Here is a 12,427-nt window from a genome sequence, read left to right on the forward strand (position 1 = left end):
AAGAGAGAGGATGGAAGCATCGAGGGCAGTGGGCTCTTAAGAGGCGTACAAAGGTGTCTTTTGAAGAAGATGCATGAAAGACACATAGGCGACATACTTTCTATGGAAGATTTTGTATGAATTCGTTGCTAAATGAAAGCTTGATTTGTTGCTGAGGTTCTTTGCTTGTTATTAATTAATGAAAAAGAGCATTTTACTCATATTCGGTCTACTCGTCCATTAATTAATTAGTGCCCTTATGAGCACTAATTAATTAATTAAACACTAAGGTTTAAACGCTTATAGTATTTTTTTCTGTCTCTCTCTCCATCTACGTTTGCTCCGTCTCTCTCCGTCAACGTTCGCTCATCATTTTTCCTCTCTCTCCGTCAACGTTTGTGCTCTCTCTCTCTCTCTCTCCCGTGAAACTTTTGCCCGGTTAAACTAGGCGATGCAACCTCCTTTTTAAACTTGCCTTGCATGTCGGTTGGAAGCATCGAGAAGAAGAGAAATAAAAAAAGCCAAAAAATAAAGAAATAACAAGACCAGGACCCAACCTAAGGTTTATGCAAATGCCCAACTCCTAAGGTTCCCTTCTATCAACTAATTAATTAATTAATGTGAAACAAAATTTGGCACCCACTATAGATCGGATTAAATCTTAATTTGAACTTTGGGTAGCAATCGTGTTACGGAGCTGTCATTTCTTTCAAGCTGCTGAACGCGGAGGATTAAGAAGCTGTGAAGGTGGGTTGTTTCTAAACTTGGGCTGCCGATTCATGTGGTTTTGTGAGTTATGCTATGGGGGGAGAGAGAGAGAGAGAAGATGCTGCTGCTAGGGCTGCAAGTTCATTCTCTGCATAGAGTGTCTGCCTGGGTCCTCTTGCCTCCTTTTCCCCTTAATGAGTTTTCCCCCATACCTCTACGGCTCATGCAAGAAAAGTGCCACTTATCTCTGGTTCTTATACTCCATGACACAGTAAAGAGGATCAAACGCCTCTCTGAATAGAGACTGGAAGCCACCCCTTTGTTGTATGCTGGGCATCAAAGGATGGCGTGCTATCAAGTGTCAATCTCATGCACGTTACATACCTTGCATGGTTGTGGCTCTTGATGCTCTCGCATTGGTGCCACCTCTCTAGTGGCTTCAATATGGAGTCTATGCGACAACAACTTGATTCGGCACAAGCTTAGTAGGGAAGAGACAGTCTTCAGATGTATACATGTCCTATGACTATATTTCTACCTCCCTAATGAGTGTAGAGTTCGTACATGTATGTATCTATGTACACACACATATCTCGAAGCTATCTCATGTATGTGTGTGCATGCTTGCTTACATATAGACAAATAGGTAGATAGATCCTAGATGTGTGTGTGTGTGTGTGAGAGAGAGAGAGAGAGAGAGAGAGATTAATTGTTTATGAAAGACCCAAAGGATCTATGAGACCAAAAAGTGTACTATGATGTCCATGGAATCTCATCATCATGGAAAAAAGAAAAACACAACAACAACAAAATGTATACAATGATGTTTGGAGATAGAGTGATGTATATCCAATCCTAATCTAAAGCATCAATGTATCGATATCCATGAGCCTCTCTTAACATCAGTCGAATAAATCACTCTTGTGGTATTGGGAGTCGCTCATTGAGGGTATCTAGCATGGGAGAGATAAGTAGAGTCGACAGGCTAATTGGATCCATCGGGTGTGGGAAATATGTCGCTCAAAAGTCTCGTGAATCTGGAATTGGTTGGTGTATTTTGACATGGTACTAGGGTAGCGTGCCGCTCGAGAGAGTGAGGCAGTGAGAGGCAAGATCTAAAGAGAGTTTATTGTACGACTCAATGATTACTTGATTAATTGATGTGTTAACCTTTACCAAGCGCAATACTTTTATAAGCACGTAGCCTTATCTTTTGACCCAAAGAAATTTGACACACACATTGGATGAGTGACACATGGCACACTTATCTTATCCACACCTAAGGGTGAGTTCACACACATGTACACACTCATAGGGAGTCTTTGATAGAATGTGCAGCGGAAGAAGGGAAAGTGGAAACACAGGAGAGAGAGAGAGAGAGAGAGAGAGAGAGAGAGAGAGAGAAATGAAGTGAAATGAAATGATGCGTGCACACTGCCTCTCAAGTGTCCCCAAGGCTGCATGCCCTCGAGCTAATCTAGCTGCTGTTGCCTCCTTCAGGGAGAAACGCGGTCCTGTGAAAGTAACTCCCAAGTAGACATATGACCTGACGTACTCTACCGGCTCCCCTCGGAAAGTGAACTGAGGCTCTGATCTCGTCACTTATGCTTGTGTGGTGTTAAACACCATAACCTTGGTTTTCCCAAGGTTCACTGTCAGATCTCTATCCGCACAGGAAGCCTGTAATGCATCCAGGTGTCTCTGTAGTCCTCCCGGAGAGTCTGAGATTAGAACAATATCATCAGCATATAACAAGATGGGTATCAACACCCCTGCCAGGCATGCCCCTGGGCCTCCCATTCTGTCTACATAATCAGAGACCGCATCAATGTACAGTCCAAAGAGAGTGGGCGATAGCGGGCATCCTTGCTTCACCCCTATCGTGCTGGTCACCTTATTAGATAGTCCGCCTGGAGCTTGGACTCTGCGTGTCTCATAGACTCATACAAAGCATATATCCCCCACTGCATATCCTCGGGTACCTCTATGTCATGCAATCTGTGCATAAGCCTGCCACGTGGTACGATATCAAAGGCTTTGCGGAAGTCCACAAAGCAGCAGTATATCCTTCTCTTCTGTGCCCTGCCCTCTTCAATAAGTGCTCGAAGTGTCAGTATGTGATCCAAGGTGGTAAATCCTCTCCTGAAGCCAGCTTGTCCATGTGCTCGATGACCATGCCTCTCTGCCCATCGGCTCAGCTCCGACTCCAATATAGAGCCATATAATTTGGCCAAGTAATGACCAATCATGATCGTCCTGTAGTTGCCTGGTACCATGGGGTCCCCACTCTTAAAGAGTGGTACAATGATATGCTCTGTCCAGCTTGTCGGGAAACCCTCACAAATGGCACGATTAAACACATGTACGATGAGCGGAGCCAAAGTGTCTCATGCATATGAGAAGTGCTCTCCAACTAGCCCATCATGATCTTGTGCCTTTCCATTCTGTAACCTGTCTATCGCATCTTGCACCATTCGCATAGTAAAAAAGGTGCTGCTAGACGGTCTAGCTCCCAGTGGAGGGGGGGTGGGGGGCTGTCCTGGTGCATCATATAGCTCTCTAGCATAAGTATGCCATGCCTCAGGTGTAGTAATCGGAGTACCAGGCTGTCTCTCCTGAAACATCTTCCATGCCCTCTTGCTGTCCTTCCCCAGGAAGAGTTGGTAGATCTCCTCCTCTAGCTTAGCCAGATAGGCTCGTTTCTTCCTTCGCACAAGGCGCCGAAAGATCATCTTGGCCTGTCTATGTGTGTGAGACCCAATGGCAATCTCACGATGTAGCTGTGCTCGTGTCTCACGACACTCATCATCATACCAACTGTTCTGTGGGGCAGTGCTACGGGGGTGGGTGGAAGGGACGGATGCATGTAGAACACCTGCCAATCCTCTTGTGATCTCGTCCAGAGAGCTATGCGGGTCTGAAGCGAACAAGCCATCAGATACTGCATCCCGGTAAACCCCAACTGTCTCACGTGTAAACTGATATCTCGGGTACCTAGGTAGATGAGTGGCTGGCCCATCTCTCGGGGATCTACCTACTAGTGTGAAACTCAAGTATGCATGATCGGCTGCTATGCCAATGCGCCTACTGGAAATCGTGAAACCCCGCACATCAGGTATCAATGAAGGAGATCCCATCAAGTAGTCCACTGTGCTCGCTCCCCCTTTAGAGTTCCAGTGTGTGAGAGCATCTGATCCTGGCCATCTCAATAAGCCATTGTATATGACCAACCCATGTGCACTCCCGAGTGTGAGAAAATGCCTGCCATAATCTGTAATCTCCCCCTCATCCTGGGCTGATCTCTGCAACCCTACATCCTCTGCCATGATCTCCCGGTACATAGCCTCTTGAGTATCATACAACTCTGTCTGCTCTGTGCCTGTACGTGCATTAAAGTCTCCCAATAGTAATATGTCTCCCATGCTGGCAAACCTCATGATATCATCATATAGTGGTATATAGGGCGACTCTCCTGATGGTGCAAACCTGGAGTGGGCTGGGGGAAAGTAGCATACCGCCACATATAGCTCGCGGAGCCCCCCTCTGCATATTCGGACCCACATGTACCTCGCATCTGCATCTCTATGTACCACATGTATTTTGTCACGAAGCTCCTCCCTGTAAAGTATTGCCACTCCTCCCGATCCTCTGGTACCTCCCACTGTGCGTGGTTGAGGGCGGAAAACTGATTCCCATCTATAACCCCGGACGTCAGGAAGCCTCTTGTTTGTGCACTGATGGGTCTCCGTATACATAGCAATATCACTGTGTCTGAAAGTATCCTGCATCTGTTCTAAGGGCTCCGTTGCAATTCCACATCGTGAATCGCAAGGTCTCATAGGCCGCGCACCGTCAAGCGAGCCTCCTCTCCGTAATGATGACTCGGCCATCTCTGTATACCGCCCATTTCCCCTCTTTCCTTGCCTCAAGCACACACGGCATGTGTTCCTTCCGGTGTGCTATCTGTGCCGGTGTAAGGTCCTCATCCAAATAAATCTTTTCCCCCTTAAGGGCCATCCTTTTGGAGAGGAAGGCCTTCTTCTTCTCCAAGTCACCAAACCTGATGATCAATATCTTCGCCCTGGTTTCATCTCTGGCTACTCGCCATGCTCCGGTAATGGGTACATCAGTGGCTCCAATTTTTGTTGCAAGAGCTTTTGCATCCTCTTGGGGATTTCCCTTATCTTCCCACCCAACTACCCGTACATGTAAGGCACGTGCCCGTCTCTTGGCTTCCTCTTCCAATGTAGCATTCATCACCTCTACTTTATTGACGGGTGTATCCTTCTGTTTTTTTACTACTTCAATCCATGGGTTGACTTCCTCAATTTGTTTCTTTGTGGCAGTGGCAATTTCAGCCCATGAATGCATTTCCTTCTCACCTACAGCCACTTTTGCCTTACATGATTCCAAAGTGTTTTGCATTTCTGTGTTGTCTTTTTCGCGGTCAGCCATACATGTCTTCAAAGTGCCTTCGTACGATGCAACTGTTGTGCCAATCTCTTGGAGCATGTCATCCTTCCATTTCTGCATCTCTTTTTTCATTTCCGTGTGCATCAAGGCTTGGGCTAATTCCATTTCAGCCCGTACTTGGGCTTGCATTTCTCCCTTCAATTGGATATCTCTTCCTTCAGCGTTTCGTATATCACTTTCCTTTGGGCATGCATCTGCTCGGTCCATTCCTTTTCAAGCTCCTGTCGCATGGTGTTCATCTCTGTCCTTATGTGAAGCTGTAGCTCCTCATAAAGGGCCTCATCTCGTCGGGCCATCTTTGTAAACCTTCGTGAGCTAGGGGACATGATTCCTTCCCTCAGTCTTTTGCGGTAGGCATTTGGTGCCTTCGTGGGGGTGTTAAAGATTGTCTCACCATCCTGTTCCACCTCTAGTGGTTGAGACATGTTTTCCCCTATTAGTTGCTGCCTTGGGGGCCTGAGCAAGGGTGGGTCGGTGCGTTGGTGGGTGGGTGGGTGGGTGTGTGTTGTACCTCCTGCACCTTACTGTTTGCACCTGCGCAGCCTGCCAGTAGGCCTTCAGCTGTCCCTTCTGCGCTTTCTGCAACTACCTGCAAACCTGCAAACCCAGGCGCCTCCTGCAGTCCTATTTGCCTTGAACTTTGAATTTGAAGAGTTGTGTCCACTCAGGAGTCAGCACTGTCAACAGTCACGATGAGGTACGCTACACGAGGCTGGTACACGGGCAAGTATGCTATACGACTCAGCCTACAACGGGTACGCTACACATTGCACGAGGCTTGAGGCGATAGCACCGAGCACCGAGCAGGTACGCGGGTAGCAGTGAGGCCACAGTCGCGGGCAAGCAGGTACACGGGCAGGTATGCTACACGACTCAGCCTACAGCGGGTACGCTACACATTGCACGAGGCTTGAGGCGACAGCACCGAGCATCGAGCAGGTACGCGGTGAGGCGACAGCACCGAGCACCGAGCAGGTACGCGGGTAGAGAGAGAGAGAGAGAGAGAGAGAGAGAGAGAGAGAGAGAGAGAGAGAGAGAGAGAGAGAGAGGAAACATAGGTGAGAACCTGCTCTCAATATCATCACCAAAAGGAATACATGTCCCGAGCAAGAGGGGAGAACCTCGTATGTGAGGGACTGCAGCTAGACAAGCTAGGCAAGCAATGCAAGCAGTGAAATATGAGGGAGGCATGCCGGCTATATATACACCTACATGTAGACAGCCGATTGGAGCAAAAGTACTTCCACGATTGGGAAAAATACCCAGGACCATAAATGGGGAATAAATATGGGTAAAATATAAGTGGGGTGACCAGCCCTAGAGGCTAAAATAGGACACCAAATAGGAAGCTAGCAAGTAGGGGATGATGTCTAACACCCCCTCTCAGCATTAGATGCTGAGTGAACTCCAAGAAGCCAGAGACACCGTCCTCGATCAAAGATGAAAGACTGCAGAAATAGGTACCAAGAAAGCTCCACAAGCAATCTCCTCAGCAACTAGTTACAAAAGCAATAGAACAAGTTGTCAGGTACACCGCTCTTCTCGAAGAAAACAACCATATAGGCTGCGACGTGCTGCTCCAAAAAATGATTCCAAACCCAAGTGTAAGAACACTCCCCGAAGTCGAATGTCGTGTATCCAGCTTGAAGAAGGTATGAAAAACGTGATAACCAACCAAGGTTAGATCTTGTATATTAGCAATCTTGGGAGAAGTAAACTTCTCCTCACTGGAAACCTCAAAAGAAAGTCAATCTGCTCCAACACTGTACCAAGAGTAGCCAAATGCTATACAAAAGCATCCTCTGAAAAGGTCGGCATCGCAAGATGTAAAGACTCTGTAGAAAAGATGGGGTCCATCTGTTCAAACTCCATACCATGAGTTGCCCAATGTTGTACATAAGTACACACCATTGAGGTGGGCATCGCAAGATGAAAGGACACCACATTCCCCTCTGAAAAAAGATATCGTCGGACTGATATAAGCCCAACCTGATTCTGATCCAAATCCAAAAAACTCTGGAAGTACAACTGGGCCCAGGCACGGTTTGCAACCATAGATCCAAAGCATCCCACTGGGTCCAAAAAACCATCCTCCAAAACAACAAACCAGTAGAACTGGCAGGGGGAGGGGCATCCTCAGAATCATCACAAAGAGATGCAGAGATAGACTCCTCATAATTAGGAAGGGAAGTAGGAATATAAACTGCAGTGGTAACAAAGTCCTCAAAAGCATCACAGATAGCAGAAGACTTTTCCAGAAGTAGAACTAGATCCCAAGAATCAGCAACAAATAAAAGATCCATGTGAAAGGATCACACCGCAAGGACAAAACACCCTCCTCGTTCTGCAAACACTGCAAAGAACACAAGCTCGGATAAAATAGCCTCTACTCAGGATCTCTGAAAAGATCATTGCTCTCCTCCAAAAACTGTAAACTCCTGTCAAAGAAGAAAGTCTCCACTGATACAAAACAGCTCCTGAAACTGATCCTCAAGTGAAGTAGCTGGAGATAGGCCCCCTCTGAGTGTAAAAAACTCCTGTGGGAAGCAAAACGCAGCGCCAAAACACTGCTCTCCAGCAAAAATAGCACTCCACCGGCAACAGAAAGCAAGGAACATGTAGAAACTGGGAAACCGTGTAGGCTAGGAACAAAACACAAGTATAGATGCTCCAAAATCAGCAAAACGCTGACTGAAATCTGAAATTTAGAATCCTCCTCAAGTACCAAATTGCCTCCAAAGCCACAATCCAAACAAGAAACACCCTCTGCAAGTGATCTGTGTGCACTGGAGAAGAAAACGCAGCCAATCAAGGGCTACAAACCTGAAAATTCAGGTCAACCAGTGTCCACACCTCCTATGAGGAAAAACGCTGAAGAGAAGGTACCTTCGGGTCCAACAAATGAAGCCCAGGTGAAGGTAGAGCTACCAGCAAGATTGGTTCAGAAAAACGCAGCAACCATGGCTGCAAATCTGAAAACGCAGAGGTATAAGGGGTTGTAGAGTAGGTTGAATATGGAAACGCTGAAGCCCCAGATCAAGAACTGCTGCAGAGAACAATCAGGGGGCGGGGACAGATGGCACAAGATAACCAGAAGGGACAGGCAAAAGGGAGCCTAGAGAGCTCCAAGATCAAGGCTTGGGAAAGCAAGCCCAAACAGGCCAAAAACGCAGCCTGTTTGGGACAGTTATGTTGCTGCCCAGACCTAAAAAAAAAACGCCTGAGAACCCTGGAAGATGCCACCAAGAAAGGGTAGGTATGCTGTCCAGAAAAACGCCCTTGTCAAGATGCCTAGAAGCTGTAAACTGACGCCTTGAAGAGGAGAAATTGCAGCCCAATGAAAGAGGGATCAAATCAGCCCTTGAAGAAACGCAAGCTTCAACGCATGAACAAAAAATGCAGATCTGTCCATGGGCAGAAAAACGCAGATCTGAAGAGGTAGAGGAGGGAGCATCCAACGCTGAAAATCACCGGCGCTCTGATACCATGATAGAATGTGCAGTGGAAGAAGGGAAAGTGGAAACACAGGAGAAGAGAGAAGAGAAGATAACTTTTTAACGTCGTAGGAAACTATCCCAAGAGACCAAATTGATCTATCCGACAAGATTTGAACTCAAGACCTTTGATGAGAGAGAGAGAGAGAGAGAGAGAGAGAGAGAGAGAGAGAGAGAGAGATGGAGAGGAAACACAGGTGAGAACCTGCTCTCAATATCATCACCAAAAGGAATACATGTCCCGAGCAAGAGGGGAGAACCTCGTATGTGAGCCATTGCAGCTAGACAAGCTAGGCAAGCAATGCAAGCAGTGAAATATGAGGGAGGCATGCCGGCTATATATACACCTACATGTAGGCAACCGACTGGAGCCAAAGTACCTCCACGACTGGGAAAAATACCCAGGACCATAAATGGGGAATAAATATGGGTAAAATATAAGTGAGGGGTGACTAGCCCCTCTGACTAACATGGTCAGCCCCCTAGAGGCTAAAATAGGACACCAAATAGGAAGCCAGCAAGTAGGGGATGATGTCTAACAGTCTTCACAGACAAAGACTCCGAATCCCAACAACTCCCCTTTAGAGCGAAGGTGGAGATGCGTGATAGAACCTTCAATAGTCCAAATGGTTGACTGAACCACGCGCTCAAAGGAGACATAATGGCACCGACACTTGAACTCTCATGTCAAGCCTATGCATGATATAAGAGCTTGACCATCTAATGATAGCCTACATCAGCTTTATAAGAAACCCCCCTCCCCCAAGCAGGGATATGAAATGGGAATGAATTTTTTTATAACATTAAGAAATGAAGACACACATAAAGATTACTTAATTCAATTTTTGGGAGACTTCCCGAGTAGAGAACCCTTGACTCACACACATAGGCTTCTAGAAAATTCAATGATCTTCCTCATTAAGAGAAAGATCTTCCACATATGTAAATGCTTTTGCTGTGGCTGTGGATGTCTGTGCTTCAGGGTCATCTTCTTTTTTAGCTTCTTGTACAAGGTTGGCATTTGTCTTTTCCTCCTTGTCGGCCATCTTTTCGAAGTATTTGTTCTCCTTGTGTCCAAGATTTTTGTAGTAGTTGCATCTGTTGATATCCTTGTTCCTCTTTTTCCACTCGGTTACCATAGCTCTCTCAAGTTCACCCCATTCTTAAATTGACTTTTAAGACAATGGTGTCCCTCAATAAAGACTGTAGTCATATCGTCGGATGACGTCTCTCAAGCTATCCATAGAAATGTTAGAAATTTGGAGATTTCTTCTATATTGGATAGAAGCATAGCCTTTCTTATCACCTTCGTACATTGTAACTCCCAAATGAGAGAGTTGTTATTTAGAGCCTATATTGCTGTCACCAATTTGGTCCTCTCACCAGTCTTGAACACTGTATGACACTCTGTTTTGGGAACCAAGGTGTGAACGGGGATTTTCCACAGAAGAAAGCTGGAGCTTTTACTAGCAAAGTTTTGCCTGAAAAGATGGTTACAAAACTTGAGCAATATGGGATTTTTACCCTATAAAGTGACTTAAAGGAGTTTATGAGTCAATGTGTTCACACATCATTTAAGTGTGGCCGGGCCTATTATTATTTTGGGCAGGTATATGTGGATAGAAGGAGGCGCCTATGTGAAACTTGGCCTATGTGGATAGAAGGAGGCGCCTATGTGGATAGAAGGAGGCGCCTATGTGAAACTTGGCCAACAAGTTTGGGAAAAGCATAAAAACTGGTATTTTAGGCATATACAACCACTTTTGGCAAAAAGGGAAAAAAGCACAGGTATTTTGGGCTGGTTGACTCCTTTAAAAGCAGGAGGTGCAGGATGCGCATAAGGCAGAGGTGGTGGGCAGCAACAGCTTCTCTCTCTCTACAAGCCGTGTAGCCCTTTTCCTTTCTATTATGTGCTGGCTGTACTGAAGACAGCAAGCCGGCGAGCTCCTCCCTTCTCTTGCGCTGGTTGTACTGTGGACAGCAGGTTGGGCAGCTCACCTTCTCTCTCTTGTGCTGGTACAGGCCGTACAACAGGTGCAGCAGCATTGTACAGCATGGACATTCACCTTCTCCCTCTTTTGGGCGACTGGCGGGCAGCAGTTTGACATTCTCTCTGTGTCACAAACGGGCACGTGTATACGGAACCAATTCACTACCAAAACAGCATACATACATCAACCATTCCTGTCATATACATGATTACCATCATTGTGAAACATTACATGAGCATATACATCCTGCAAACATAAACCAACTTGCACATGACACAGCACTAGGGGCTGAAGTTGGGCCGCCCCCCCCCCCCCCCCGAGGTATCTTTATTACCAACAGAAGTATTTATATGTACAAGATGCGGGTGCCCGGAGAGTACACACTCATCCAGTCGACACCAGATTTATCCAACTGTGAAAACATTGGTAAACACATTACCTGCAACTCCTCGGTCACCAACCAAGGTTGAGTGGTCACCAACCACTCCTGTTGCAACACCCTCGGTCACCAACCAAGGTTGAGCGATCTCCAACCGCTCCTGTAGAAATACCCTCGGTCACCAAAACCAGGGTAGAGTGATCACCAAACACTTCTATACTTTGATAGAGCGGTCACCAACCCTCTAACAAAGTGCTGTCCCAAACCTGCAAAAGAGTAACCAGCCATGGTTTTGGCTCACTAGCCACCCACAGGTTCCACCAGATCACATCCCCAGGCCTGGTACTTGTCTAGGGACATGTTTGTTCAAGTTTCGTCGTGAGAAACCTCCTGCAAACCTGTAAAAACAGCCAATAATGGCCCTTATAACAGTCGGCCAGCTCCTGTTGAGGCTCTGTTCACTCCCTCTAAGCCCTGTTCTCAGCAAAGAAGCACAAAAACAGTCCCAACAGCCATGCGCAAGCTTTTGGAACCAAATCTAACAGCCTGCAGCCCTGTAGATGCAGTCGGCCTGCCCTGTAGAGAGAGGAAAAGCAGCCAGCCAACCTTGGGACTCTTGCTCTTGGCATGTACTCCACCTGTAGCTCATGCAAATGAGTAAACTTCTTGTTTTTCCTGTCCAAAACAACTCCTAACAGCCCACGACTTCCTGATGAGTCCTCTACAAGTCGGGGCTTGCCCACTTTGGCCCTCCCACACCCAGAATAGCAACTCGTGGAGCTATTTGGGAGTGCCCGGGTGCCCTTCTCTCATAATTGGCCTTGGTTCATTAAAAATAGTCTAGCTTGATGTGAACTCACTTATAAAATTATAAGTGTGTCCGCCCACACTTTAAGTGAATGTGAACCCTGCACCCAATAAACCTTAGTACCATGAAATAATGAATAAATTGGGTTAAGTGTCACACTTACCACCTGCAAAACACATAAGGAAACCATATGAGTCCCAAACAGGTGTGCACACGTGTATCCACGGGTTGTCCAAGCGTCCCCGGTGCCCGTGGACATTCACAGGCAAAATACCAAGCAATGTCCAGGCATCAAAAACAAGTCATCCATGCATGTGCAACTCACATACATTTGTTGGTGCACAAACATAGTGGATGATATCTCCCAACTTACATCTTGTACATCCAAGTAGCCCGTTCATAGGCGCTGTCCACACAGGACCAAAAAGTACTCACCAGGGTAACCACCTTTCCATGAGTCCAGAGTCACTCACCAGGGTTACCACCCTTCCACCCCATGAGTTCATAAATCATGCCAGGAACTCACACCAGGATATCAATCCTTCCATGGAGCCCTTCCACATGTATTCAATCATGAGATCATTCCAGACGTCTG

At 46.6% G+C, this 12,427-nt stretch overlaps 1 protein-coding gene across 3 annotated transcripts in view; it reads left to right on the forward strand.

Annotated features, from left to right (window-relative positions):
- Nucleotides 1–612: 612 nt before the first annotated feature.
- The window catches only part of LOC147621300 (uncharacterized), a 101,432-nt gene continuing 89,617 nt past the window's right edge, over nt 613–12,427 (forward strand). For 2 of the 3 annotated variants that reach the window (XM_086824010.1, XM_086824009.1), the window contains exon 1: nt 638–726. The gene's annotated coding sequence lies outside the window, so the exon portion shown is untranslated. Of the gene's footprint in view, nt 727–12,427 lie in introns of all 3 variants that reach the window. The other variant, XM_086824011.1, reaches the window with a different exon arrangement.

This window comes from Cibotium barometz, chromosome 30, assembly GCF_041138505.1.
Source record: "Cibotium barometz isolate CiBa-2024 chromosome 30, ASM4113850v1, whole genome shotgun sequence".
In the NCBI taxonomy this organism is placed as follows: Eukaryota; Viridiplantae; Streptophyta; class Polypodiopsida; order Cyatheales; family Cibotiaceae; genus Cibotium; species Cibotium barometz.